At 44.8% G+C, this 25,338-nt stretch overlaps 1 protein-coding gene across 7 annotated transcripts in view; it reads right to left on the bottom strand.

Annotated features, from left to right (window-relative positions):
• The window catches only part of RARG (retinoic acid receptor gamma), a 165,526-nt gene that overhangs the window by 122,905 nt on the left and 17,283 nt on the right, over positions 1 to 25,338 (bottom strand). Inside the window, exon 1 of one of the 7 annotated variants that reach the window (XM_061614773.1) lies at positions 19,653 to 19,821. The exons of the other annotated variants lie outside the window; for them this stretch is intronic. The gene's annotated coding sequence lies outside the window, so the exon portion shown is untranslated. Of the gene's footprint in view, positions 1 to 19,652; positions 19,822 to 25,338 lie in introns of those variants that run through there. 7 annotated transcript variants of the gene reach the window in all.

The raw sequence follows: 25,338 nt of genomic DNA, 5'->3' as shown, positions 1-25,338 counted from the left end.
TGGAAAATCCACAAATCCAACACTGTTGACTGCCGGCTGCAGGTGAATGTGATGGCACTTAAAGGCCAGCCATCAAGTTCCACCTTGAAAACCTTTCCCTTGCACTCCTGTGTCCCTCCACCGTGCCCATGCGTAAAAATGCTTTGTAAATAAACAGAGAAGTACAAGGATATAAATATGCTTTTAATTGTTCTTTGCTATAAAAGTGCTCCAACAGGTCTTAATAACATCACTACTTGAATTAATCCACAGGGGAGCAAATATACCAGTCAACAGACTGCAGAATCTTAGCCACAGATCGGGCCTTTCTTATAGACCTGAGCAATATACGAACCAGGAATTGCGCAAGGAGAGCTGTAGAAGAACATTGCCAGAAAGTATCCAGTTACTTCATGCACTACACACAGTGGTGACCGACATGAACATGACCCTCCAATCTTTATCATGGTTGCCTTCCAAACATCCCCTGAGATGTAGGTCAACATTATACGAGTCCCACAAAGATGGGGAACTGAGGCTGAGAGAAAGTGAATTGTTCCAGGCTGCAGAGTGACTAAATCCATAGAGGACAAGGCCAGTGCCCAGGCTTCCAGAGGAGGGCAAGTCTAAGTGCACTGGACTACACTACATTCCCTGCTACCCCATCCCTGATCCCAAGGTTTTAAGACTAAAAAATGAAGAGGAGAGGGTGGGGAAATTATCTTAAACAAATGCTGCTCTGTCTAGTCTAAATACATTTGCTTTAAGGCAGCCCTGAGATCATGTAAGTAACTTTTTATCACTTTACATATCTACAGACTTTTTTTTTAAGGAAAGAGAACATATTCATGTTCACACATGTAAGAAAAGAGGGTGTTTGGCACATGCATAGCCATTTTCCCCTTGATTGTTCCAGTGGAGCAGGACACAGAACATCTAAATGGAAAAATCAGTGCCACGCTACACCTAATTTAGGAGGTCAGTCACAGGCTGCAAATTTGATTGGGGCAACAAGAAGAAGAGTGGGGGCTGCTTAACCCTTTCCCACATGGTGCTTTTTCCCTGTCAGAATCACTGTGCCTAGGCTGCTTTCTCACTAAGGGAGGAAAATTATTATTTAATTAATTAATCAGTCACTTTATACAATACAAAAAGTCTCAAAGCAAGTTGACAAAATAAAATACAGTACATAAAACAATTAAAGCCATAAAAATGATAGTAATGACAATACAAAATCCATAAAATGCTTATCCAGCAATAAGGACCAAGTCCTATCCACTCCATTAAAAGATGAGCACCAAAGCAGGAAGCAACATTAACCAAAGGCCTGGGTGAACAGAAAGGTCTTAGCCTGGGGCCTAAAGACTGCCAAGGATGGCACCAGGCATGGAAAGATTTGGAGTCTGCGAGCATACAGCAGACACTCAAATCCCTTTTCTTTCCCTCTCTTTTTTTGCCTGCCTCTCTCTCTCTTGCCTGATTGCAATTTGCTCCCTGCCTCCACATTTTCTTTTTCTTTCTTTCTTTTGCTTGCTTTTGGAGGGCTGAGCAGTGTGGTACAGCAGGCTTGTCGGGTAAGTATGCAAGAATTCCAAGTCTAAATCACAACTGGGCCATGAAGTTCACAGAATATCCCTGGCCAAGTTCACTGCCAAGCTAACCTACACTTAGGTCTGTTGTAAAGATAAAACTGAGATATGGATACCGTGTAACCTGCCCCAAGCCCTTGGGGTAGGGCAGGGACGATCTCTCAATTAAACATGTTGCACAATTACACAATTTCAGAACGTTGTTAGGATGAAATAATCACGAAAGAACTTTTCCCCAAAAATTTATCTAGTAGGGTGGCATGACTATTCATAAATCTAATAGCACAGCTCAGTTACTTGGGCATATAAAATTCAAACGGTGCAGATACAAGGAAGAAATAATATACAGCACACTTTTCAAGCATTCCAAAGCTCAATATTTTATATCTGGGGAAATACAATACTTTTCTCACCCCCTCTATAGTGCCATCGCTGCTATTATGATTGCTGCATGTAATGCTATTGTATGAGTATCAATAGACATTGATGGAATATTGTTTGTGATGGGGTTGTTGCTTACCACTAATTACCTCTCCCACACATATGCCATTTTGAAACCACATGCACATACGTGTGTGTGTGTGTGTGTGAGCACGTGTGTGTGCTTCAATATTTAGTTCATCTTTGTATGTTTTTAATTATATGTGTGCTTTTATCTGGAAGCCGCCGTGAGTTCCAGTTTTGGAAAAAGGGCGGGGTAAAAATAATGATAATAAATAAATAAAAACTGTGCACTCCTCTGCCATAGGACTGCACTGCAGCAGTGCATATCTAATCAGCAGATATTAAGAAGCAAATAGTTGCATGGTAAACTAGAGCAAATGTAGCGAAGTGGCTAAGAAGCTGAAGCTGAATGGTGGAAGACTAAGGACAAACAAAAACAAGCATTTATTTACACAGGGCACAGTTAAAAGTACAGAATTTGCTACCACACCATGGCCACAAACCTGGACAAACTTGAAAGGCAATTAGACAAATTTGCGGCGGAGAAGGCTATCAGTGCCTACTAGTCATAATGACTTCAGTATCGGAGGCAATTACCTCTGAATACCACTTGCTGGGAATGACAAGCTGGAATGGACTATTGCCTTCATGTCCGGTTTGCAGGCTTCCCATAAGCCTCTGGTTGGCCACTGTGGGGACAGAACTAGACTAGAAGGATCTCTGGTCTGATCCAGCAGGGCTCTTCTTATGTAGAGAGGAATTTTGCTAATTGGAGAGGGGCCACTTAGTAGAGGATAACATGCTTTGCATACAGAATGTCCCAGGTTCAAAGGTTGGCATTAAAAAACTAAAAGTTTGGTAGCAGGTGATGGGAAAGACCTTTCTCTACCTGAGATCCTGGAGAGAGCTGCTGTCTGAACAGACGATACTGAGCTATATGGACAAATAATCTGACTTGGTATAAGGTCATTTCCTAAGTTCAAATGTCATCTCTGCCATGAACTCACAGTGTGCCTTTTCATTCATTTATTCATTCATTCATTGTTCTTATATGCTAACTTTCTTCCAGTCTGGAGCTCAGAATGGCTAACAATCAACAGAAAAACAATTATACAAAATAACTTATCATTTTAGACCAGTCTCTCTCTCTTTGTCTCTCTCCTTCTCTCATATCAACTTTTCATCTGCGATCTGGTGGCAATCATACTGACTTACGTTCAATGCCACTAAAAGGATCACGGAAATAATATATGTGAAGCACTATGAACACTCTAATGCCATATAAAAAATGCTATACACTATTGCTGCTAACACCAAAAACATCAATTGTGGAAGAGGTGCAGTGCAGCGCAATGGCTAAATTGTGGCTTTGGCCTCTCCTCCATAATCAGGGCTGGCCCAAGACATTTTGCTGCCTGAGGCAAAAGTGCCTCCACCCATTCCACGTAGAAGAGATTGCCAGACTGGCAGCCGAATCTTACATCTACTTTGGCAATGGGACAGCATTCACCACTACACCTGAGGGCACACGCTAGCTTAGGGGGGCAGGATAGATCACATAACACACACCACTCTGTCCTCTCCACACTCCTCATCATTTGCTACCTGAGGCGGCTGCCTCACTCTTGCCTCATAGTAGGACCACGCCAATGGGTAATAAGTCATGACAAAAATCCAGAGATTCACTCACTCCATCTGTAAATAAATGTCTGGTTTTGACTGATTGATAGAGATGGATGCAGGCTGGCAGAATCCTCGGAAAGGAAATGCTACAGAGAACATGTATTGAATATTTTGGCCTTCAAATACATGACCTCTCTAGCATTTTCTTGCAGAGTGCTAAAGAGATCATGCATTTGATGGTCAAAACAGTCTTCCGGATAGCTCTAATTTCAGATACCCTGCTTGCCTGGATGGAGGATAGAAAGGAAGGGTGTACAATTGTTTTACAGAAGCTAGCCTACTACTGTACAAAGATAAAATTCACATTTGTTGCTCCATCCATTTCTGCTTCTGGCTCGAACAACCATTGACATGTGCACACACACACACCCCGAAGGCTGCCCAGAAGAGGATGCAGCCCTTAGGCTGCAAAGGGTTCCCTGCCCCTGATCTAAGGGAGAAGGAATATAAGGGCAAGATGCTTTGACCCACTCTGATCCCCAATCCCTTCCCAGTCCACAGGGATCAGCCTGGGTCTGCATGGGATGACCTCCTGTGGCAAATACAAAGGTTGTGAACACACTAGTAGCCTACAGCAAAGCGCTTCCACTGGCCACACCTGGAGGGGGAACGAACTGAACTGCCAATGTTGCAAAATCTCTTCAGAGCTGAATTTTTAAAAATGCACTCAAGCTGCTCTCACCAGGTTTTAGAGTAAAAAGGGGCAGGGTTTGACTAGCGTTGTGTGCCCCCGTTTTCAGAAGAGAGAGGTGGAGATGCACTGGAACTGATAGAACAGTGAGTGTGTTTCTATCCCAAGCTTCCATCTGGGGGAAGGAAAATGGAAAAGAACTTAACAAGTGTATACTCTGTTCCGAGTGTCTAAATCACTTCACATATATTTTCTTAACCATTTTTGTAATCCCTGTAGGTAGGTAGGTTGTATTATTACTGTTTTAGAAATGCAGAGGGGGAGAGATCTTGTCCAAAGCCACCCAATATGTCCATAGTTCAAGTAAAGTCTAATCAGGGTTTTTTCCTAGCTGGTGCTTTTAGCTACTACACTACCTCTCACACAGGCAGAGGGAAGGTGCATGCCTTTATCTGGGATGCTTCCTGCTCAAGGAGTTGTGTGCTATAGCCCACTCCCTCTCCTTCTGGTCTAAAACACAACTTTGCACTAGAAACAAAGGAAGCCTTAGTAAGAGTTGCTTAAGCAAATCACGTCCAAGGTATCTTTTTTTGTGGATGACCACCACCCATTTTATTGCTGTTTACTGTTGATGGTTCTATTTAGTCCACACAAAGACCTTGTCAGTCCTTTCTGACTGCTCCCAGTCCAAACCATCATACCAGCAGGACAGATGTAGGTGGCCCAAACCTGCAGCACAAGAACAGCAATGGTAGCGTGCCCCCCAACACACACACCTACCTCCCACTGAGCAAGTCTGTTTTTCTGATTGACAACTACAGACTGAAAATGGTTAAAGAGTCCTTTCTTCTTCCCAGGGAACCCTGAGAATGGTAGTTCTGTGAGGAGGGAGTGCAAGAGAAGGAGCATACTCAGTGGGAGAGCATCTGCTTTGCATGCAGAAGGTCCCAGGTTCAGTCTTTGGGTAGGGCTGGAAAAAACTCCTGCATGAAACCCTGCAAAGCCACTGCCAGTCAATATAGGCATGAGCTAGAGCAGTGGTTCTTAACCTGGGGTGCACACACCCCTGGGGATGCGAGACACTTTTTCTAGGGGTGCAAGGCCCAACCAACGATTTTGGAAAACTGTTATTTATCTTAGCTAAGTTAGGCTAAAACACATATTAAAATAAAATAAAATAAAAATAAAAAATGAATGGTATTTCAGTGGGTGCGAGAGCATATTTTAGGAATCCAAGGAGTGCTGGCAGTGGAAAAGGTTAAGAACCACTGAGCTAGAGGGACCAATGGTCTGACTTGGAATCAGGCAGCTTCCTATGTTCCTAAGGATCAAATTCTCAGTATTCTCATCAAACTACAGTTCCCAGGATCCTTTGGGAGAAGCCCTCACAGTTAATGTGATCTAAAACCAATGAAAGTAACACAGACAGGACTTAAAGGACCCTTCTTTCCCCTCACTTTCTGTTTAGTGATGGCATCGCTAGGGGAAGCTGCTGTCTAGCTGTAGCCCTGAGTTCCTTCCAAATTTAGCTGGATTTATGATTTTTTAAAAATAAAACTCCAAAGAGCCAGCTTCAAATTATGTAAATGCTTGGTCCTGGGACTTTCCCAGTCCTGCCTTCAAAACATCTGAGATGGAATCAAATCCTCCACCTGAAGTTACCCATTGTAAAGGTGAATGGGGCTTCTGTATTTTTAATAGTTTTATGTAAGGAAACCATTTTGGTTGATGCAGCTTTTCCCACACCAGCATGACAGGGTGAGCCTGACAGAATCCCCACCTCTGAAGGAGTATGAAAGATACAGGGGAGACCCACCTCTAATTAAATATGGTCACCCTAACCTCACCCCAGATAATTGGTGATATTATGGCAACAGCCAAGATTTGGGTCTTATCATGCTTGATGATGTATGACACACTACTATGTTTGTAATTTACCTGATGAACCTATCATGATGCAATAGGACTGGCCCTACCCATCAGGCAATACAGGCAGCAGCTGCCTTGGGTGACAGAATTTAAGAGGTATTGGGGTAATAAGGAAAGGAAAGCAATTAAGGAATACAATTGCCCCCTGTAGTACATCCTGAATCTCCCCTGGACTGGTCATTGGATTATAAATCAGGAATATATCGCTTGTGTGAAAATCCCTTATCCCAAAATTTAGCTAGGGAATTACAAGAAGTGGATTTTCACACCCCATCATATCCAGTTGGGGATATACTACCACAAGCGATGGAGACCTTGGGGGAAATGCAAGTGCCAGAACCATCACATCCTGAACACGGACTCTTTGCAGATAATCAGCCTATAAATGATGTGTCTAATTCCTCTTCTACCCCCGGAAATATGTTCATCCCTTGGGCTGGACTCTTTTAATACTTGAAGAACTTGATTTGGTGAAAAAGTTTATCTCCGAATGCAATAATTTACTGCATACCTTGGTGAGCGCTGTCAATTCGATCATTCAGAGTAAGGAGGATAAAACTAGGGAGATGAGTCCCCCCCCCCCCAGTGATGGGAGACAGTCGATTACATCGGTTCCCAAATGTAAAAGAAAGAAGGATGTTAGAAGGATACAAGTAAAAAAATCTAAAAACTTCAAAAATCAAAAACCACTTCGATATAAAAAAATGAACTATAAACCCCTTTTAAAAATTTTGGATACACTTGTCCGCCTGCAGACTGCTCCTTCGTCTACTGCGGGACCTTCTAAGATGATCCAAAGGGGCGGGTCAGAGTTGGAACTAGAACCTTCTTCAATGTTTTCCACCGTTCCATCATTGTGTGAGCCTGAATTAACTCCCTCAGCATCTGACCTTTCTCCAAGACAATTCCAAACTGACTGTCATTGTGATACTGGTGACTTCTCGGAAATACTAACACAGCGTCCCTATGAGACTGGTGGCCCAGCTGAAATACAATCACAGCCTCATCTGGTTGCACATAACGGGAAGAGGACTTTTAAGAAGACATCTAATAAAGCCTCTAGTTTGCTTCCTATTGCTTTTGAGACACCTATAACACCTCTTATAGCTTCGCCTCCCGTGGGTGCTAACAATCAGCTGGTTTCTCCCACCAGGACCTCCTTAAGAAAGGATGATGCAGAGTACTACTCCCTACGACTTAGTCGGAATAAGATAGTTCTATCCCATTTCCCATGCTATAATAACAGTGGTCAATATCTCAATTGGAAAATTTATATTTTCGAGGTTCTAAGATCCCTGAATGTAGTCCCAATTAAATTTGAAGATATAGTTAAGGCAGTTATTCTTACCAAGAATTCTTTTGATATGGTGGTATTATTAACTTTTAGATCTTATGGGTTAATACTTTTTTGGCAAATAGACCTTTTTTGTTGAGGTTTGGAATCCAAGTGCGAAGACATTTTGTTAATTTAGGAAGACCACGCCCTCTTTGTGTAAATTGGCATCGGCCTGACCCAACAGCCCAAACTCAATTATCAGTTATGGGGAAGTATCCTCAGGATAATTATACATCTATGGCATACCCCCATTTTAACCTCACCAGTAGCGACTTTGTTGTGCTGGATAGTTATAACGATTCCACCAGCTCCTTACTTATGAGTAGTCCAGTTCAATCTCTATTACAGTCACCCATTCAGGGAGACCATGAGGATAAACTGACTGCCTCCTTCTGTGATGGATCAGATGAGCTATTATCCAACTTTACTAGTTTCTCTGACAATGCCCAACAGGATATTATTAATAACTTACAGAAACTTCTTCAAAACTTACTGAGCAAGAGATTATCCTCTAGATCCCGTAAGGATCTTGATTTGGATGTGCGCTATAAAGCTCAGACCTTAAAAATACCGTCAACTCTTGTTCTGCCAGTCTTACCAGAATTGGATGCTACGTGTGACACTTTACAAAGTATAGCCTTAGTCCTGCAAGAGGAATCAAAATTCCCTTGATGCCATACGACCCAGCCAACTAATCTATCCTTCTTACCTGCTACGATACCACTTAATGTTGAGGCGGGTACGCTAAAGCCCTTAAAGGACCTTATTTTCGGAGAACCTATAACAACTCTATGTGGGAGGGGGAGATATGATATGAAGAAATCCTCCTATCACATCAAGAGAAGTCGACCTCATCGTTGGTTATCAACTCCTATACAACGACCTCGGCCAAATAGACAGGTGTACTTGGATGACAATTCTCCCGGTTTACTAGTCATGCTTTTTAACGCCAGGTCGGTAAATCAGAAAACCACGATCATTCAGGACCTTATCCTGGATGAACATGCCGACTTGACGTGTATTACAGAAACCTGGTTGGATGAATTAGGCGGGGTTAACCTCGCTGGTCTTTGTCCTCCAGGTTTCTGTGTACATCAGCAGGCTAGACCGGGGGGACGGGGTGGGGGAGTTGCAGTGGTCTATCGTGATTCCATCTCTATGACCAGGTGCCCTCTACCGCAATTTGCTGGATTCGAGTGTCTTTACTTAAAACTCTGCAGGCAGGACCAAATAGCGATTCTGCTCTTGTATCGTCCTCCCCGCTGCCCACCAGTCCCCTTATCCGGGCTCTCCAAGCTGATCTCCGGGCTGATGGTGGAGTCTCCCAGGCTGTTAGTTTTGGGTGACTTCAATATCCACGCGGAGTCCCCACTTCATGGAGATGCCCGAGACTTTATGGCGGCCATGACAACTATGGGGATGTCTCAACTAATAACAGGCCCTACTCATACAGCTGGTCACACCCTCGATCTTGTTTTCTATAGCTTCGTTGTCATGGACGGATCATTACCTGGTCAGCTTTAGACTAACTGTGACTCATACCCACCATGGGGAGAAGGGACCCATTAGAATGGTCCGCCCCAGGAGACTGATGGATCCGGTTGGTTTCCTATCAGCTCTTGGGGAATTCCCTGTCTCCCAAGTAAGTGATTCTGTAGACACCCTGGTCAAATTCTGGAACAGTTCAATGACCAGGGCCGTTGACACAATCGCTCCTGAGCGTCCCCTTGTGCATTCCAGAGCAAAACCGGCCCCATGGTTTTCCAACGAGCTGATGGCGATGAAACGCACTCATCGGGGTCTAGAGCGACGGTGGTGGAAAACTCGGAACGAATCTGACCGACTTGTTGTTAAAGAATTTTCAAAAACCTATTCGATTACAAGACGATCTACGCAAAAGGCCTTTTTTACGGCTTCTATTTCATCAGCCGTTAATCAGCCGGCTGAACTATTCCAAGTGGTTAAAAATTTGCTTAACCCTATTCATCCTGAGGACAACGTGGATTTGTCTCTAACCCGTTGTCAAGAATTTGCCTTTTATTTTGCGAATAAGGTCGATCAGATCCGCTCCGACTTAGAAGCCAATCTTGATGCAGTCTCTAAGGATGTACCTTCGGCCTCTGTCTGTCCAATTAAGATGGATTCCTTTCAACTTGCTCAACCTGGAGATATAGACAGCCTCCTTGGAGGAATGAGACCTACCACCTGTCCGCTTGATCCTTGTCCCTCCTGGATCATTAAACAAGCCAGAGGGGGCCTGGCTGAATGGGTCTGTGGAGTAGTCAATGCCTCTCTTCAACAAGGCTCCCTGCCGGGATGCCTGAAAGAGGCGTTTGTGAGACCATTACTGAAAAAACCCTCCTTAGACCCATTATGTTTGGGTAATTATCGACCAGTATCCAACTTACCTTTCTTAAGTAAAATAGTGGAGCGGGTGGTGACTAGTCAACTTCAACGGTTCCTAGTGGAAACGGATTATCTCGATCCATTCCAATCTGGTTTCAGACCTGGCCACGGGACCGAAACAGCTTTGGTCGCCTTGATGGATGACCTTCGAAGGGAATTAGACAGGGGGAGTGTGTCCCTGTTGGTTCTCCTGGATCTCTCGGCGGCCTTTGATACCATCGACCATGGTATCCTTCTGGATCGCCTATCCAGGATGGGGCTTCAGGGTACTGTTTTATGTTGGCTCCGCTCCTTCCTGGAGGGTCGAACCCAGAAGGTAATACTCGGAGACTCCTGCTCAGCCCCCTGGCCTTTGACCTACGGGGTTCCACAGGGTTCTATTTTGTCTCCTTTGTTATTTAACATCTATATGAAGCCACTGGGTGAGGTGATCCGGAGGTTTGGAGTTCGTTACCATCAATATGCAGATGACACCCAGCTTTACTTCTCCTTTCCTCCTGATGCCAAGGAAGCCGTTCGACCCCTGAACCAGTGCCTGTCCTCAGTGATGGATTGGATGAAGGTGAACAAGTTGAAATTAAATCCAGACAAGACAGAAATGCTCTTCGTCAGTTGTGGGGCCAAACTAGAAACGTGGAATGTACCTGTGTTAGACGGGGTTACACTCCCCCTGAAGACTCAAGTCCGCAGCTTAGGTGTGCTTCTGGACTCGGCTTTGAACCTGGATGCTCAGGTTTCTGCTGTGTCCAGGAGTGCTTTTGCCCAGTTAAGACTGGTTTGCCAGCTGCGCCCATTTTTAGAGATGTCTGATCTGACGAAGGTAACTCACACCCTAGTTACATCCCAGCTTGACTACTGCAACGCACTCTACGTGGGGCTGCCTTTGAAGACAGTTCGGAAGCTTAAATTGGTTCAACGTGCAGCAGTAAGAATGCTGACAGGGGCTGACATTCGTGCCCATACAACCCCCCTGTTGCAACAGCTCCACTGGTTGCCAATTTGCTTCCAGACTCAATTCAAGGTGCCGGTGTTGTCCTTTAAAGCCCTTCATGGCTTGGGCCCTGTCTATCTGTCCGATCGGTTGTCTTCCTATGAACCCCCCCGTTCTCTCAGGTCCTCCGATAATTTGCTCCTTAGGATACCCTCAACCTCACAAGTTCATCTTTCAGGAACCAGAGATAGGGCGTTCTCTGTTATCGCCCCTAGACTCTGGAATTCCCTGCCAATAGAGGTTCGGTCGGCCTCCTCGCTTCCGGCATTCCGTCGCCAGGTCAAGACGTTCCTTTTCCATCTTGCATTTAACCTGGACTGAGGAATAGGAAATCTCTTGACCATGAGAGATTATGGAGTAATTATGTGTTTATTGTATACAGTTTTTACTATTTTAATCTTATCTTATAAGTTTGTATCTATGGTGTATGTCTTGCTTTTATAAGGTATTCTCGGTCTATGTTCTTTTATTATAGAGTTGTCCGCCGCTCTGAGCTTTCCAGGAAGATAGAGCGGCATAGAAATGATTTAAATAAATAAATAAATAAATAAATAATCCAGATCTTTGGGACAAAAGGTATGTCCTAACTCCACAAGTTCCACTTCCAGAGCAAAGGAAAGGGAATATCAGAAAAACTACCATGAACAGAATATACTTCTGCCCACACATACACACACACACACCCCTTCATGCAACAAAATGAGGGGGCGAGCAAAACCATTTTTTTACACTGGGCAGCAAAAATAACTTCAGCCGCTCCTGTGGTAGGGACTGAGATGTACTGGATGCTGTCTAGGGCTCTGTGCAGTAAAGACTGTCTTGCACATTTGGCGCCTGAAACACCACATCAAAATGCCAAGTTGAGGAGCTGAAGTCTGCAAGATGCCCCAGTAGCTTCTGACTTCAAGGAACAAACAATGTTATTTGCATGAGAGCTGTTTGCTCAATACCTCCTCCCACCCCACTCCACCCCACTGTTCTGACCCCCATACTATTTTGCCACTTCCTTTCCTTCCAACAGGGTTACAAAGCAAGCCATCCAGAATGGGTTGTGGTGCACATTATCCATTTTTATTCACACATTCTCCAAAGCCCCAACTCTACATAGCTCAAGTCACACACCCAGTGTGCTGCTGTAAACCGCCCAGACAGCTTTGGCTATGGGGCAGTATACAAGTGCAATAAATAAAATAAAATAAATAAATAGTTTAATGCATGTGGGACCCAGTGCAAGAGCAGGAATTGGTTTTAACATCAGCTGTGCACAAACAGGATCTGCCCTGTGCTACTGCTGATGCAGCTGCCATCCCCTGTCTAGAGAACTTTGGGAGGGGCATCAGCACAGCACTGTTCTATGCTATTCCATTCTGGTGCAATGCAGGCTACCTTGCTCCAAGAGCTGCAAGCATTAACAGATCGACAAATAACCAACTAAAGCAGGGTTGCCAAAGTGGTGCACTCCAGATACTATTGGACTACAAATCCCATCATACATGACCACTGGCTATTGTGGCTGGGGCCAATGGGAACTGGAATCTAATGACATCTGGAGGGCACCACATGGTCTGCCCCTGAACTAAAGCTTTAACTGAAGTTTACAGTTCACTATGGTCACCACTGTGTCAGTTAGTTGACAGGACTGACCACAAATAAAAACTTTGGGATTCCTGAAATGCCCAACCCCACACTGGCCATACAGGGCAATCACTTCCTCTAGCATCTAATTTGGCAAAACAATAAATGTGATAATGGCTTTTCCTTCTAGTTTGTATCCAAAGTTTGTAGCCACCTTGCTTTTTAATGTGAAATTATGAAGGCTAGAAATAACAACCGCCACCACAAATAGCTGAAGCCAACAGTGTTCCACTGAACTCAAAATGTATGTCATTTAAACACAATGCTGATGAACGTGTTTTTCTTCAAAGTCATGGGTCTGGTGTGTTGCAGCAACAAGAAATAATCCATACTCTCAAATTCAACTAAAAGACAACTAAAAGAACAAATGTTCCCAAAGTGTACATTTTCTCATTCTTAAAAGAATGGTTCTATTTTATTAATCATTTATTCTATCAATCACTTTATAGACCACTTAATATAAAAAAACTAAGCAGTTTACAAAGTAAAAGCCATAAAATCACAAAGCTAAAATAAAAATATTTCCTTCAAGATCCTCAAAAGAGGCACATTCACTGACCTTTGATAACATCTCATTTTATTTCAGTTTTAAGAATCCATTAACCAGTTAAAAGCCAGAATGCTACTTGAGTAGAACATTTTGTTTAACTGCACTATTCATATAATCCATCCTACTCCGTCAAGGTGATTATAGCAGAAAATTGAGACATTACTAAGCTTTTCATAGGAACATAGGTAGCAGCCTTATAGTGAGTCAGACCACTGGTCCATCTAACTCAGTATTGTCTACAAGGCCTGGCAGCAGTTCTCTGGGGTTCGACACTGGGCTCTTTCCCAGTCTCTCTTGGAGATGCCAGGGATGGAACCTGGGACCTTCTTCATGCAAAGCAGATGCACTATTTATTCATTTATTTAGTATTTAATTTGTATCCCGCCCTTCCTCCCAGCAGGAGCCCAGGGCGGCAAACAAAGCGCTAAAAACACTTTAAAACATCATAAAAATAGATCTTAACATACATTAAAACAAAACAGCGTTAAAAACATTTAAAAAAACAACTTTAAAAAAGAATTAGAACATTATTAAAAAACACATTAAAAACATATTATTTCTTCTTTGTTTCTTTCCCCTCTCCTTATAGTTTACAAGGTGTTTTGTTCCGTTTATGAAAATGGTTTAAAAACGAATAAAAATTATTACTAAAACAAGAAAATGCAGGCATTATCTACAGGTTGAAGATCTTAACTCACCCACCATGTGAATGGAAGTCCAGGTAAATCAGAGTACATGTGCCCTTTGTTAATACACTCTCTTTGACCATTCATGAGTGATGTCAGGTGACTAATTTTTGCACAATGCTATCTACGTACAGGGCTTTGCTGATTGTCAGTGCTTGTGAACTTGCTTTCTGCCTAAAGGTAAAGGTGTCCCCACACTTATAGTGCGAGTCGTTTCCGAATCTTAGGGTGCCGTCTTGCGATGTTTACTAGGCAGACCGTATATATGGGGTGGGATTGCCAGTTCCTTCCCCTGTCGTTCTTTGCCCCCCAGCGTATGCCGGGTCCTCATTTTACCGACCACGGATGGATGGAAGGCTGAGTGGACCTCGACCCCTTTTACCGGAGATTTGACTTCCTCCTTCTGTTGGAATCGAACTCTGGCCATGAGCAGAGCTTCGGCTGCGTTACCGCCGCTTACCACTCTGCGCCTAGCTGTGTCTTTATCTGCAGGTTATGGCTTGGCCACAATGGCCTCATGGACCTAGCGGGGAGGCCTGCTGAGCCTAGTTAGGCCTGCAGGGCAGAGGTTCCCCATTGCTGCCTCAGAACTCAACCAAAACGCTCCTGCAGCTCTCACCATTGCTGGGGAAGACTGGAAGTGGCAGGAAAGTTGGCTCAGGAAAGACTGATCACCCTTACTGCTCCTCTCATGAAGGATTCCTTTTATAAGCTTCCATGGAACCCCAAAGTTCCATAGAACACTTTGGAAAATGCTGCCTTGGAAAAATGCTCAAATGCACATAGTGTGACCCCAGCGACTGCCAAATTCTTCAAAGCCAACAGGGACAGCAGCCAGGCATGGCTTCATCAGAACAGAAGATACTGGGACTCACCTGGAAATCCTAGCCCCACCTCCAAGGTGGACAGTTTTTCAGACTTTCCTGCCTTGCTGTGTGCTTCTGGTGCTAAGAAGCCTCTGGAAAGGGCCACTGTCTGAACTTTTGTTACGGTAGGGCCCTGCTTTTGAGCGGCCCGCTTTTCACTGTTCTGCTAATACGGCAGCTTTCAATTAGAGTAAGGCCCCACTCATACGGCGCTTGTTCCGCTTTTACGGTGTTTTTCGGGCATCGGGCACCATTTTATTGACGGAGTTCCGCTTTTCGGCGTGGCTCTGGAACGTAACCCGCCATATGAGTGGGGCCCTACTGTATTTTGATGTAACAACTGACAATAGGTTCCAGAAACAAGGCGGCCACTTTTGGGCCACTTGCCCTCCCCCCCCCAAAAAAAAGAGAAAGAGAGAGAGGAAATGCATCAGCAAGACAAGAGAACACAGAGTTGCATATGTTAATTTACATGCCCTGGTGCAAACAGAGAAGTAATGGCTATAATTTAAACAGAAACACATCTCAGCATAGCAGGGAAGACTATGTCCAGGTGGCTTATGTGTGCCTCCTCAGTCTGCTGTAGAGGTGCTGATGATCTGTTGATGGGCCACTTCAATGCTCTCCCTTCTTAGGGTTCAACACCTTAAAACCAGACTTGGACCAGCCAGCCCTTCAAATAGAAGACACCTTCAAGTAGAGGATTATCTTCTGTAAAGTAGGGCATTTGCCCACCAGACCAGAGCAAAACCCTGGTGAACTCTGGGCCTCATAGACTTGACTCGGTTGGAGTCAAGGAAGAGGAAGAAACTTTGGTCCCTTTGTGTGCATATTTTTTTATTCCTTCCCAGCCACCTTCATCTGCAGTCTTCCAGACCACTTTTTTTTTTTTTATTAAGCTTTAACATTTGAGGAACTTTATTTGAGGAGGGGGAAAAATAAGTATGAGGAGTGAGGTGGGGTGGGGTAGGTTAGGTTAGGGGGAATTCCACTTCACCACTCCTTCCCCATGGCCTCCTGGTTCCAGCCTGCGAACAAAGCCCCCATTTACTGCCTGAATATCACACTTATGTTTAAGGTATTTCCACCAGAAAGAAAGAAAAAATCCCAAACCTTTTTCCATGACCGAATTAGCTCACGTTTTTTATGGCTAGCAAGCTGAGGCCTGTCTTGCAGACAGCAGGGCAGGAAAGTCTGAGCAAGCCTTGCATTTCCCCCCCATTCCTCCGCTTCACGCCCCTCATTCCCCTCCTAGCATTGGGAGGGGAGGGGAAAATTTCAACCTAGGCATCTGGCTTACCAGACCCCCACCCCCCAACCTGCCTGCCAGTTCAATCCAATCCATGTTGTACTGGGAAGCAGTCAGGCAAGGAAACAACTATGGAAGAGAGTGCGATGGATGAGTGACAAGCTGGGAGAGAAAGCCTTGAATGAAAGGCATTCGGAATAGTGTAGGGAACATAATGGGAATCAGCATTCAGGGACTCGGAGGCCCAAGTGTGTCACTCAAGCAAATGCAGGAATCCAAATCAAAGCATTCCCGACAGATGGCTGTCCAGCTGCCTCTTGAATGCCTCCAGTGTTGGAGAGCCCACTACCTCTCTAGGTAATTGATTCCATTGTCGTATAGCTCTAATAGTTAGGAAGTTTTTCCTGATGTCCAGTCAAAATCTGGCTACCTGCAACTTGAGCCCATTATTCCGTGTCCTGCACTCTGGGATGATTGAGAAGAGATCCTGGCCCCCCTCTGTGTGGCAACCTTTCAAGTACTTGAAGAGTGCTATCATATCTCCCCTCAGTCTTCTCTTCTCCAGGCTAAACATGCCCAGTTCTTTCAGTCTCTCCTCACAGGGCTTTGTTTCCAGTCCCCTGATCATCCTTGTTGCCCTCCTCTGAACCTGTTCCAGTTTGTCTGCATCCTTCTTGAAGTGAGGAGACCAGAACTGGATGCAGTATTCAAGATGAGGCCTAACCAGTGCTGAATAGTGGGAAACTAATACTTCACTCGATTTGGAAAGTATACTTCTGTTAATGGAGCCTAATATAGCATTTGCCTTTTTTGCAGCCACATCACACTGTTGGCTCATATTCAACTTGTGATCAACGACAATTCCAAGATCTTTCTCACATGTATTGCTGAGCCAAGTATCCCCCATCTTGTTTCTTTTTCCTAGGTGTAGAACTTTGCATTTATCCCTGTTGAATTACATTCTGTTGATTTCAGCCCAATGCTCCAGCCTATCAAGGTCCCTTTGAATTTTGTTTCTGTCTTCCATGGTATTAGCTATGACCCCCAATTTTGTATCTGCAAATTTGAGAAGCATGCTCTGTACCTCCTCATCCAAGTCATTAATAAAAATGTTGAAGAGCACTGGCCCAGGACCGAGCCCTGTGGTACCCCACTCATTACTTCCACCCAGTTTGAGAATGAACCATCGATAAGCACTCTTTGAGTACGATTCTGGAGCCAACTGAGGATCCACCTGATAGTTGTTCCATCCAGCCCGCATTTAGCTAGCTTACTAATCAGAATATCATGGGGCACTTTGTCAAAAGCTTTGCTGAAGTCGAGGTATATTATGTCCACAGCATTCCCACAATCTACAAGGGAGGTTACCCGATCAAAAAATGAGATAAGATTAGTTTGGCAGGATTTGTTCTTCATAAATCCATGTTGGCTCCTAGTAATCACTGCATTGTTTTCAAAGTGCTTACAGACTGACTCTTTTATAATCCGCTCCAGAGTTTTTCCAGGGATTGATGTTAGGCTGACTGGTCTGTAGTTCCCCGGTTCCTCCTTTTTCCCTTTTTTGAAGATAGGGACAACATTAGCTCTCCTCCAGTCATCCAGCACTTCACCAGTCCTCCATGATTTCGCAAAGATAATAGACAGCGGTTCTGAGAGTTCTTCAGCCAGTTCCTTCAATACTTCCTTCAATGAGCAGAAGGGTCCCCAAACACAGCAGGCAGTAGGGGCCAGTATGGTGAGGAAGAGCTGCAGAGCGACCCTCCCAATATGGCATTGCTACAGCTTACCTGGCTGGTGCTGAGTGAAGCAGGACAGGGAGTGAAAAGGTTGGGGCTGCAGAGCACCAGATTAGTTCCACTGGTGCATCTTGCTGCCTCCCTAGTCCATCACCATCCAGGTAAGGTATAGTAACACCAGTGATAGGAGGTCAGCTCTGTGGCTCTGCCCCACCTTGCTGGCTGCTACTGGCATCAGGGCTGGCTTCCCATACTTCAAAGTAATTGAAATAACATTCATTACCATCAAAACAGCGCTCTCCCCCCCTATAATAATAATAAACTTTATTTCTACCCCACCCTTTTTCCAATAGGACTCAGAGTGGCTTACTACTAAAAACAACACCATTAAAACATACAGAGTATATTATTAAAAAAGAATTAAACTATGAGAAAAATTAAAACCATAAAATATAGGTTAAAAACAGCGGACAATTTAAAATAATAAAATCATATAATGTAATCACCAAACCTATGACACTTAATCCTGGTCGTTCTCTATCCCAAATGCCTGTTGAAATAAAACAGTCTTTACTTGTCGCCGGAAAGACGGCAAGGAGGGAGCTGATCGCACCTCACTCGGGAGTTCCACAGCCTAGGGGCGGCCACCGAAAAGGCCCTATCTCGTGTCTGCGTCATATGTGCTTGCGAAGGTGTGGGGAACACAAGAAGGGCCTCACCTGAAGATCTCAAATCCCGGACAGGTTCATGTAGGGAGATACGATCTGTCAAATAGTCTGGACCTGAGCCGTATAGGGCTTTGTAGGTCAAAACCAGCACTTTGAATTGTGACCGGAAACAAATTGGCAGCCAGTGGAGCTGTTGTAACAGGGGAGTTGTATGGTCCCTGTAACCAGCCCTGGTTAGCACTCTGGCTGCAGCTCTTTGTACCAATTTAAGTTTCCGAACAGTCTTCAAAGGCAGCCCCACGTAGAGCGCATTACAGTAGTCTAAGCGGGATGTAACCAAGGCATGCATCACCCTAGTCAGATCAGGTAGCTGTCCAGTGTCTAAAATTACCTAACTGCACCACTGCAAGGATGCAAGACACTAGTGTGAATGCTCATACAAGCCATGGATCATGCAACCTGCTTCCTACTCCCAGATCTTCTGGGAAATGTAAGGAAGACAGGCACTAGTCCTCTTTCTAATAAGAACCCAAAAGATATTTGACAGTCTTTATCTTCTTTCCAGTAAACCAGTGTTTACATCTGATATTCATAAAGCCGGTGGAGAAACTCCACACTCAGACAAAAACAAAAAACCAACAACCTCCCTCCCCAGCAATTTTGGTGTGTGGTTACTGTGTGTAAATCCTTCTGTACTCACCCACGCATCCAAAAACAGCCTGCTCCTACCAGAAACTGCTTCGAAATTAAAATTGCACTTGCAGCCCCTATTGATGGAAAGGTTCGTGTTCTGCAGATTAGCAGGACAAGGACAAAATCTGATATCTGGGGCAGGATTTGGCTCAAGCAGTTCTTTGAATATTAAGTTTCTAGACCTCATGCTAACGACAAGTATGAAAACATGCTGTCTCTCTGAAAGACTCTAACAGCCAAAGTAGATGAGACAATGGAGATCTATTATTGGATCAGTCCCTTTAAACATTGGTAAACAGCTGGGGGAAGTGTTTGGCTTGGGAACATAACATTTGTGAGGTTTTTTTAAAAACAACCGATGCACGTGCACGTGTGTGTGTGCGCCCGCACACACACACACACACACACACACACACACACACACACACACACACACACACACACACACACACACACACACACACACACACACACACACATGTATTTGCCCTGTCAGGGGAAACTTATGGATCCCTGTGGGCCTAGTTCTTAGGAGTACTCCACCTACCTACCAACCTTTTAATGTACACATTATCTCTTACCACTCAATGACTGGAGTGAAAAAGTCCTTCTGTAATGAATCTCCACCTCTGTCTTGTGAACTGGCCCCTAGTGACGAAGGTTGAACTCCAAATGGCATTGGGGAAGGTCACCAAGGATATGCCAAACCGATATGCCAAACACTCCTTGGGAGCGAAATAGTCGCAAGGGCAGATGTCACAGGAAAGACAGAAGCTCAGACTGTGCTTCCACCAGCTCCTCCTTCACGCCAGACATGAACTCAGAATGCAGAGCCCACAGGCTGGTGTGCAGGTGTGGCAAGCTCCTGCCTTTCACCAGGGTCAAATGAAGGATTTCACAGGGCAGATAGGGTGAACGGGGATACAGGCTGGCTCACCCAATATGTGTGGGTGAGTGCCATTCCCTATCCCTTGGGCATGTGTCCAAGAGAAGGCATGGAAACAGGAGGTGCCAGTCCGGTGGCTTTGACAGCCAGGAGGGTGGTACCCGACGCCTTGAGAGAGGCGAGGTTGTTTTGCTGATTATTCCCAAGTCAGGATTTGCATGGCACTGGTTCACAGGGTTGGCTGGCTCTCTCAGCCCTCCTGTCCTCAATTCCCTGAAATGTTATCCTGGCAGAGGGAACTCCGCATTCGCCAGACCCCAAACAGCCCTCCTGGTTTCCAACCCCCCTGTCTTTCTTGCTCCATCTTGGAATCCCTCTCCCTCCCGCCCTTGGAACCACCCAACACAACACTAGTCTCTGCCACCTCCTGTTTGGCTGGATTCAAACCAGAAATGTCAAAGCCAACACCCAGTCCACCCCCACCCCCCTTTTCAGGACAGGCTGACAATGCAGCATTCACATCATCCTGTCAAGAGGTGTTGTACTTACAGGCCCTAGTGGTGTTGTGGGGAGAGAGAGAGAGAGAGGGAGAGAGAGAGAGAGAGAGGGAGAGAGAGAGAGAGAGGTGAGTCAGGGCCAGGACACCAAGGAGAGAGTTGGCGTGGGAACCAGGCAATACTGCGCGGACGTGGGCGGCAAGGGGGAGAGAGGTGGGGCCGCAGCTGGATTCTGGAACAGCCATCGCCTGCACTGAGGAGGGAGTGGGGAGGAAAGAACCAAGCTGCTTTTTTTAGATGGGTGGGTGGGGGGAGACTGAGACATGCTATATATTTGCTAGAGGCACAAACCAGGGCATGTCTTCTCTCTCTCTCTCTCTCTCTCTCTCACACACACACACACACACACACACACACACGCACGCACGCACGCACGCACGCACGCACGCACACACGTGTGTGCGCACACACACCCCCCTCAGGGCAATAGCTAACTTCTTAAACTCTGTGTACTCTCTCACTTTGGCACAATGTTTAGTTACTTCATGTACATTACTAATTGCCCCCTGCCTATAACATTGCAGTGTTCAACTCTGAGCATACAACCAGGCACTATGGCAGTTATTGCTGGTGATGAGGTACACAGGAGTGTTTCCATAACCAATAGCACTTGTAATAGTAATGGAAGAGCACCTTAAAGCTGGAGCAACTGCTACAGCCATCTTATTGTCCCCGGCAGTGCGTCTGTGAAAAACTCCACAACCATGCCTCTTGATCACCACTGGCGCATATGATGAAGCTTCCTTACGCAGAAACCCACAGAACTGCCAGCCATAATATGCTTCCAAACATCAGCTTTCACAGCCATCACAATGCTTTTAAGGGTGACTGTGAATTCTGGGAACTGTGGCTTTCCCCTTACAGAGCTACAAAGAAACAAACAAACACACTTCCCAGCTCCCTTAACAAACTATAGTTCCCATTATTCTCTGGGGGAAGTAACATGCTTTAAGTGTCTGCTGGGTTTGCTTTAGATGTATGGTGTGGACTTGCCCTGAAGGTGTGATAAATTTAAGCCACTTTCATCCTTCTGAGGAGATCTGATACCTACAGTTCTTATGAAAGGCACTAGGAATCTCAAGCAAAGACTTCTCAGCACCCTCACAGAATTACAGTTACCACAATTCTTTAGGGACAAGGCTGTGAGGAATATATCGATTTCAGCACTGTCTAAAATCACCCACAGGGCTGATATCAACTACGGTGATCCCCAGCACAGGTCACTGCTACTGTAGATTTACCGGCCGAAGTAACTCAGGGGAAACAGCAACACAAAAACCAGCATTTGTAAGAGTATTTTCAGTCCCTAAGTCATAACTGGCTCCTATTCCATGAGCTATTCTCTGTTCATCTTTTGGGTTTCAGACTACCACTGCTAGAGAAGGTGATAACTGGAATTGCCCATACTCCTTAAAGTATGATGACAGCATAATGAATTTGGGCTAAAGCCCTTCCAGTTGGCCCATGCTAAAGAGTCACTGTCAGCATACTGCTGGATGGACACAATCACTGCACTCGAAGGATGAAGACAGATGTAATAATAATAATAATAAATCTTTCCTCACCACCCATGCTTCAAGGTGGCTGTCCATTTTTTATTTTAAAAGTACTGCATGAGCATTAATATATTTTTGTTCAAAATGTTACTTTATTTCTTTCCCCCCAATAGCAGCTTTTTTTTTTTTACAGTGCAAAACTGCACCAAGGATTTTTGGTGGCATCACGAGGCACCAGCCAATCAGTGTTGTGCACAGCCAGCTGCTATTTCAAACTTGCAGAACCGTTTCTTTTTCAGAGTTCATCTCTGGAGAGGGATGGTACATTTGGATTGAACACAATAAGGTCATTTCCAGACTCACCCTAAAAATGTTAAGACTGTCTTTGCCCAAAATCTGGGGGCCCCAAAGGTCTGATGGCTTCTTCTCTTTCAGGTAATTTTGCCCACATTGTCTGCAAGTTCCTTTGGACTGTGTTTCTGCCACTGCCTGGCAGCAAAGCAGGATCCCATTATGATGAAGGATTGAAGCAGCCATAGCAGACTTAGTCATTATTTTGGTGCTTTGGGGTGCACCTAGAGCAAAGATTTTCCCCACCTATCATTTTTGTGCTTTAGCACTTAACTTGAATAATGGAACAGAGAATAACTGGTGTGGCATAGGGAGACTTTTGCATCTACATTTCTGCCTTCTGCACTCCACAGCCCTTTACTCCTATCAACACAAGCTGTGGCTTGTGGTCCAATAAATATATTCAAGTCCCATGTGAAAGTGCCCTTAGGCTACCTTCAGAAGGCAGCTTTCTTTCTAGGAAGAGATATCATTAAATACAGGGGTTTAGAGCTACAGTCACGTATTTGAACTGTGCCACCTGAGCTGATCTTCCTACTCTGTTTGGATTAGTGGCATTCAGAACAGGACATGGCATGGGCTCTCTGCTCCTTGAGGATACCAGGTGTACCTGACAGCACCTCACAAACTCTCCTGCATCAGGAAGCATTTTTAGGAAAGTTTGATTCACACAACCCTTTTTTCCTCCCCAAGGCTAAAAGCAACACAGACTGATTTTTCCTCCAATGGACATATATATGCTGAGCCACCCGCAGGACTCACATGAGATGCGTCCCAGGCAGACGCAGCTAGCTAGAAGCACCACTCCACTTTTCAGACATTTTTCATGGTGCTTTGCATCACGGTGCTAACCCAAGCTTGACCCTTTCACAAAACCCACAGTTACTTCACCCTGAAAAGAAAAGAACTGCCTGTATTACAGGCACCGGTCCTAAATGTGATATGAAAAGGTGCTCTGTACCTCTGTCTGCTCCCCTGACAAGTGTTGGATCTCATGCCTCCTGTTTTGCTTTCAGACTTTTTGTTTCTCCCACCCTCCCTTGACAAAGTAGCCCAAATATCTACAACTTGTCCTAACTTGTAACATACCACATAGCAGTTTTTCCTCTCTCTGCACTGAACCTTCACCCATCACCTACCTGAAGTATGTCCTTGGCTATACCACACAAACTAGGGGCATTTCTCCCCAAGTCTAGCCAAGACAATTCACATAAACAGTGGTTGTACTGTGTGTGCACATGGTGGCTGTGTCCATCAAGTTTCTTAGCCTTAGGCTGTATTAGGTGAATGCTACACACATAGATACAACAGGGAACTCCAGAGCTACAGCCATTAGCATGACCTGGAGGACATTTTTATTCCATCAAGTCCACTGTCCACACATGGAGGGTTTAATCTTTTTGGATGCAGTCATATTGCCTCCCATGGCATACTCTCCGAGAATGCTCCCCTCCCTCAGCCACAGGTAGGAATGGAACACAGGGCTAGGTATTCAAGGCTGACTAACAATATTTCCTGTCTCTCTGTTTATGACCTGCATCCAGTTGATCCAGTTCATGCATTTACAGTCTTGTTGACCTGCATGTTAAGATCAGGCATCTTTTGTGTAGTTCAGATTTGATAATAACCCCACCAGGAGATGGACTGTGGGTAGCATACCACACTTTTTAAGGCATCAACAACTTTCTTGCTTGCCTCAACTCTTCCCAGAACTCAGGGGACCTCGGGTGTGTGTGTGTGTCTAACTTCTTCGATGAGCTAACACAAAGTTGGACCATATTCAGGGTAGCAGGGTCTGTATCTCAGGGTGAGATCCTGTCGGCTTTCATTTCCCCAGCCCAATGAAGCAGGTACCTCCCCTCCTTAAACCCAAGCAGGCAGACATTGAGTATGTCAACCATGGGTCCACTCAAACCCTCTACAACCTTGGGGGGCATAGTCATAATATCTTAATCCTTTGGACACCAGGCTGCTTCTGCTCCTTCTATCAGACCTTAGTTCCTGTGTCAAAGGTGCAAGAGAGGTAATGGATTTATGAAGCACCAGAGGGTTGGTCAACCATTTCTGCCAGGACAGTGATATTCTCCCCAGCTTCCTATCAGTAACACCCGCCACCATTTTTGTTCACAACAGTAAGAGAAAGGGCAGGGCAGATCAACATAAACAACTTGGCTGCGTTTTCTGGGGAGCAGGGCATGCTTCTGGGAAGCTGCTTCCCACTCAAATCCCATAGCTTTAAGATTCCCAACACCTACATTTAAAAACATTCTTGTAAAAGAGTGAAGCCTTTCTATCACAACTCCTCAACCACCTAAGGCAGGGGTTGCCAACTTTCTGGGGGCCCATGGGCACAGCTGCAAACCGGATAAACTATTTATTTATTTATTAAATTTATATCCCTGCCTTCCTCGCAGTAGGAGCCCAGGGCAGCAAAAAAACCCCCACTAATAATGCTTTAAAACATCTTAAAAACAGACTTTAAAATATATTAAAACAATATATCTTTAGTAACATGTTAAAACAAAACATCTTTAAAATATCTTTTAAAAAAAGCGTTAAAAACATCTCAAAAAGCAATTCCATCACAGACACAGACTAGGATAAGGTCTCTACTTAAAAGGTTTGTTGAAACAGGAAGGTCTTCAGTAGGTGCCAAAAAGATAACAGAGATGGTGCCTGTCTAATATTTAAGGGGAGCAAATTCCAAAGGGTAGGTGCCACTACACTAAAGGTCCACTTACTATGTTGTGCAGAACAGACCTCCTGATGAGATGGTATCTGCAGGAGGCCCTCGCCTACAAAGCGCAGTGATTGACTAGCTATATAAGGGGTAAGACAGACAAATCTTTCAGGTATCCTGGTCCCAAGCTGTATAGGGCTTTGTACACCAAAACCAAAAGCTTGAACTTGGCTCAGTAGATAATGGGCAGCCACTGCAATTCTTTCAGCGGCAGGATGACATGTTGGCGATACCCTG

The sequence above is a fragment of the Rhineura floridana genome, chromosome 3 (genome assembly GCF_030035675.1).
Source record: "Rhineura floridana isolate rRhiFlo1 chromosome 3, rRhiFlo1.hap2, whole genome shotgun sequence".
Classification (NCBI taxonomy): Eukaryota; Metazoa; Chordata; class Lepidosauria; order Squamata; family Rhineuridae; genus Rhineura; species Rhineura floridana.
This window is presented reverse-complemented; position numbering and strand designations above follow the sequence as displayed.